This window comes from Triticum dicoccoides, chromosome 7B (genome assembly GCF_002162155.2).
Source record: "Triticum dicoccoides isolate Atlit2015 ecotype Zavitan chromosome 7B, WEW_v2.0, whole genome shotgun sequence".
NCBI classification, from domain to species: Eukaryota; Viridiplantae; Streptophyta; class Magnoliopsida; order Poales; family Poaceae; genus Triticum; species Triticum dicoccoides.
The window spans coordinates 334,296,860-334,303,126 of NC_041393.1; positions in this window are offsets into that span (position 1 = coordinate 334,296,860).

Consider the following 6,267-nt stretch of genomic DNA (forward strand, 5'->3'; position numbering starts at 1 on the left):
AACTCTGTCAATCACTATCTTATCTGGAAGATTAACTCCCACTTGATTCAAGCAATTGTAGTACCCAGACAATCTGAGCACTTGCTCACTAGTTAGCGATTCTCCTCCATCCTTTAGCTATAGAACTTGTTGGAGACTTCATATCTCTCAACTCGGGTATTTGCTTGAAATATTAACTTCAATTCCTGGAACATCTCATATGGTCCATGAAGTTCAAAACGTCTTTGAAGTCCCGATTTTAAGCCGTTAAGCATGGTGCACTAAACTATCAAGTAGTCATCATATTGAGCTAGCCAAACGTTCATAACGTCTGCATCTGCTCCTGCAATAGGTTTGTCACCTAGCGGTGCATCAAGGACATAATTCTTCTGTGCAGCAATGAGGATAAACCTAGATCACGGATCCAATCCGCATCATTGCTACTAACATTTTTCAACACAATTTTCTCTAGGAACATATCAAAATAAACATATGGAAGCAACAACGCAAGCTATTGATCTACAACATAATTTGCAAAATACTACCAGGACTAAGTTTATGATAAATTTAAGTTCAATTAATCATATTACTTAAGAACTCCCACTTAGATAGACATCCCTCTAATCCTCTAAGTGATTACGTGATCCATATCAACTAAACCATAACCGATCATCACGTGGAATGGAGTAGCTTTCAATGGTGAACATCACCATGTTGATCATATCTACTATATGATTCACGCTCGACCTTTCGGTCTCAGTGTTCCGAGGCCATATCTGCATATGCTAGGCTCGTCAAGTTTAACCTGAGTATTCTGCGTGTGCAAAACTGGCTTGCACCCGTTGTAGATGGACGTAGAGCTTATCACACCTGATCATCACCTGGTGTCTGGGCACGACGAACTTTGGCAATGGTGCATACTCAGGGAGAACACTTTTATCTTGAAATTTAGTGAGAGATCAACTTATAATGCTACCGTCAATCAAAGCAAGATAAGATGCATAGAAGATAAACATCACATGCAATCAATATAAGTGATATGATATGGCCATCATCATCTTGTGCTTGTGATCTCCATCTCCGAAGCACCATCATGATCACCATCGTCACCGGCGCGACACCTTGATCTCCATCGTAGCATCGTTGTCGTCTCGCCAAATATTGCTTCTACGACTATCGCTAGCGCTTAGTGATAAAGTAAAGCAATTACAGGGCGATTGCATTGCATACAATAAAGCGACAACCATTTGGCTCCTGCCAGTTGCCGATAACTTGGTTACAAAACATGATCATCTCATACAATAAAATATAGCATCATGTCTTGACCATATCAAATCACAACATGCCCTGCAAAAACAAGTTAGACGTCCTCTACTTTGTTGTTGCAAGTTTTACGTGGCTGCTACGGGCTGAGCAAGAACCGTTCTTACCTACGCATCAAAACCACAACGATAGTTTGTCAAGTTAGTGCTGTTTTAACCTTCGCAAGGACCGGGCATAGCCACACTCGGTTCAACTAAAGTTGGAGAAACTGACACCCGCCAGCCACCTATGTGCAAAGCACATCGGTAGAACCAGTCTCACGTACGCGTACGCGTAATGTCGGTCCGGGCTGCTTCATCCAACAATACCGCCGAACCAAAGTATGACATGCTGGTAAGCAGTATGACTTGTATCGCCCACAACTCACTTGTGTTCTACTCGTGCATATAACATCAACGCATAAAACCTGGCTCTGATACCACTGTTGGGGAACGTAGTAATTTCAAAAAAAATTCCTACGCACACGCAAGATCATGGTGATGCATAGCAACAAGAGTGGGAGTGTATCTTCACACCCTTGAAGATCGCGGTTGATGTAGTCGTACGTCTTCACGATCCGACCGATACAAGTACCGAACGCACGGCACCTCCGAGTTCTACACACGTTCAGCTCGATGACGTCCTCGCCTTCTCGATCCAGCAAGACGGGCGAAGTAGTAGATGAGTTCCAGCAGCACGATGGCATGGTGACGGTGTTGGTGAAGTACAATCTCCGCAGGGCTTCGCCTAAGCACTACGGAAACTATGACGGAGGATAAACTAGAGGGGACGGGGTTGCCGGCACACGGCTTGGTGTTTCTTGATCTGTCTTTGGTGCTAACCCTGCCCCTCTATTTATATGTTGAGCCTTGGGGTCGAAACTTGGAGTAAAAGCCTCCACAAAGTCGGTTTCACCCGAAAGGCAAGAGTCCTTCTCGGACTCCAGGGCCAGATGCCAGGGTTCCCGGCGTCTGGACCCAGACGCCAGGGACCCTGGCGTCTGGTCCCTGGATTCCGCAAAACTTCCTTTTGCGCTTTCCCAAAACCTTGTGGGCTTTCCCCTTTGGCCCAAATAACGTGTTCTCGTACCCAAACATTTCGGGAAACATCCGGAACCCCTTCCGGTGAATTCCGGAACCCTTCCGGAGATCAAACACTATTATCCCATATATCAAACTTTATCTCCGGACCATTCTGGAGTTCCTCGTCATGTCCATGATCTCATCCGGGACTCCGAACAACATTCGGTTACCAACATACATAACTCATATAATACTATATTGTCAATGAAACGTTAAGCATGCGGACCCTACGGGTTTGAGAACTATGTAGACATGACCTAGAACTTGTTTCCGGTCAATAACCAATAGCGGGACATGGATGCCCATATTGGCTCCCACATATTCTACGAAGATCTTTATCGGTCAAACCGCATAACAACATACGTTGTTCCCTTTGTCATCGGTATGTTACTTGCCCGAGATTCGATCATCGGTATCTCAATACCTAGTTCAATCTCGTTATCGGCAAGTCTCTTTACTCGTTCCGTAATACATCATCTCACAACTAACTCATTAGTTGTAATTCTTGCAAGGCTTATAGTGATTTGCATTACCGGGAGGGCCTAGAGATACCTCTCCGACAACCGGAGTGACAAAACCTAATCTTGAAATACGCCAACCCAACATGTACCTTTGGAGACACATGTAGTACTCCTTTGTAATCACCCAGTTACATTGTGACGTTTGGTAGCACCCAAAGTGTTCCTCCGGTAAACGGGAGTTGCATAATCTCATAGTTACAGGAACATGTATAAGTCATGAAGAAAGCAATAGCAGAATACTAAACGATCATGTGCTAAGCTAACGGAATGGGTCATGTCAATCACATCATTCTCCTAATGATGTGATCCCGTTAATCAAATGACAACTCATGTCTATGGTTAGGAAACATAACCATCTTCGATTAACGAGCTAGTCAAGTAGAGGCATACTAGTGACACTCTGTTTGTCTATGTATTCACACATGTATTATGTTTCCGGTTAATACAATTCTAGCATGAATAATAAACATTTTGCATGATATAAGGAAATAAATAATAACTTTATTATTGCCTCTAGGGCATATTTTCTTCACCGTGCAGGGTAGCTATTTGAGTACGAGAGGGGCGTGATCAGACCCCTGCGCGTGCTTATCGGGAGGAGAGCCCTTTGACCTCCATCTGCCGCCCACCTCTCTCCCAAGGTCTCTGTTTAATGGCACCCAACCTCTATTTAATGGTGTGCCTATGTCTCACCCGACTGAGACTTAAGAGAGAAAAAAGAAAATCTGAAAAGAAAATTTTGCACGGATCTTGATGTAAGATCCGACGGACCTATATATCATCTACTTCGACTTATATCAAGACTGATGAATATATAAGGACGACGATAGTGGATAATAATTGTCTTACATAATTAGGAAGATAATTGAAAAATCCACATGCGGCTACGCCCGAAACACACAATGGCAGAAGGAGAAGGAAGACAACAATATGGCTCACTGATCTCCACTTTCTTGATGAGTTGCTGCAGGCCGCGGGAACTAGTCTCTGCGGCGAGCGGCGATGTGCTCTTTCGTGTCCTCAAGACGCTTCTTGAGAGCATCCATGGATTCCTCCACCAGCCTTTGGCGCCTGATGCGGAGCATGTCATTCTCGTCGATAAGTTTCTTGACAATGACGCTGGTGTGACGCCCCGATTCAATCGTACACTAATCATGCACGCAAATGTGTACGATCAAGATCAGGGACTCACGGGAAGATATCACAACACAACTCTACAAATAAAATAAGTCATACAAGCATCATAATACAAGCTAGGGGCCTCGAGGGCTCGAATACAAGTGCTCGATCATAGACGAGTCAGCGGAAGCAACAATATCTGAGTACAGACATAAGTTAAACAAGTTTGCCTTAAGAAGGCTAGCACAAACTGGGATACAGATCGAAAGAGGCGCAGGCCTCCTGCCTGGGATCCTCCTAACTACTCCAGGTCGTCGTCGGCGGGCAGCACGTAGTAGTAGGCACCTCCGGTGTAGTAGGGGTCGTCGTTGACGGTGGCGTCTGGCTCCTGGACTCCAGCATCTGGTTGCGACAACCAGGAAAAAGGAAAGGGGGAAAAGGGGGGGAGAAAGCAACCGTGAGTACTCATCCAAAGTACTCGCAAGCAAGGAACTACACTACATATGCATGGGTATATGTGTAAGGAGGCCATATCAGTGGACTGAACTGCAGAATGCCAGAATAAGAGGGGGATAACTAATCCTGTCGAAGACTACGCTTCTGGTCACCTTCGTCTTGCATCAAGTATAAGAGAGCAGATTGAAGTCCTCCAAGTAGCATCTCCAAGTAACATCTCATAGCATAATCCTACCCGGCGATCCCCTCCTCATATCCCTGAGGTAGAGCGACCACCGGTTGTATCTGGCACTTGGAAGGGTGTGTTTTATTAAGTATCCGGTTCTAGTTGTCATAAGGTCAAGGTACAACTCCAAGTCGTCCTGTTACCGAAGATCACGGCTATTCGAATAGATTAACTTCCCTGCAGGGGTGCACCACATAGCCCAACACGCTCGATCCCATTTGGCCGGACACACTTTTCGGGGTCATGCCCGGCCGCGGAAGATCAACACGTCGCAGCCCCACCTAGGCAAAACAGAGAGGCCAGCACGCCGGTCTAAACCTAAGCGCGCAGGGGTCTGGGCCCATCGCCCCGAGCACACCTGCACGTTGCGTGGGCGGCCGAAAGCAGACCTAGCCTAGTGGCGTTCCAGTCCAATTCGGCGCGCGCCGCTCCGTCGCTGACGTCTGAAGAGCTTCGGCTGATACCACGACGTCGGGATACCCATAACTACTCCCACGTAGATGGTTAGTGCGTATAGGCTCGTAGCCAGACACAGATCAAATACCAAGATCTCATAAAGCGTGTTAAGTGTCCGCGAACGCCGAACAGGGCCAGGCCCACCTGTCTCCTAGGTGGTCTCAACCTGCCCTGTCGCTCCGCCACAAAGATCCACACAGAGGGCCGTCGGGACAAAGGTCCTTTCAGCCCCCAATCCGTGAATCACTCGCGGGTACTCTTCGAGCTGACCCGACTTTAGTCACCATCTGTATAGTATGTATATAGGTATAGTATATACCCGTGATCACCTCCCGAGTGATCACGGCCCAATAGTATAGCAAGGCAGACTGACAAGAATGTAGGGCCAATGATGATAAACTAGCATCCTATACTAAGCATTTAGGATTGCAGGTAAGGTTTCAACAGGTGTAGCAACAATGTCAGGCTATGCATCAGAATAGGATCAACGGAAAGCAGTAACATGCTACACTACTCTAATGCAAGCAGTATAGAGAAGAATAGGCGATATCTGGTGATCAAGGGGGGGGGGCTTGCCTGGTTGCTCTGGTAAGAGAGAGGGGTCGTCAACTCCGTAGTCGAACTGGGCAGCAGCAGCGTCGGTCTCGTAGTCTACCGGAGAGAAGAGGGGGAAGAAACAATGAATACCAAGTAAACAGATGCATATCGATGCATGACATGTCAAGAAGCGATGCTAGGCGTGCCCTAACGTGGTATGAGGTGGTACTGGTTAAGGGGGGAATCATCCGGGAAAGTATTCCCGGTGTTTCGTGTTTTCGGGCAGAGGAGCCGGAGGGGGAAAGTTGCGGGTTCGATAGGTTAGGGGGGTGTGGCGGACGAACGGACTGCGTATCCGGAATCGTCTCGTCGTTCTGAGCAACTTTCATGTAGAAAGTATTTTCATCCGAGTTACGGATTAAAAGATATGATTTTCTAAAGATTTAAATCATTTTCTGATTTTATTTATTCATTTAAATCCAACCTTATCCAAAACAGTGCCTGATGACGCAGGCATGACATCAGAGTGATGTCAGCAGGTCAACTGGTCGGTTGACCAGTCAAACCAGACAGGTGGGTCCAGTGGGAC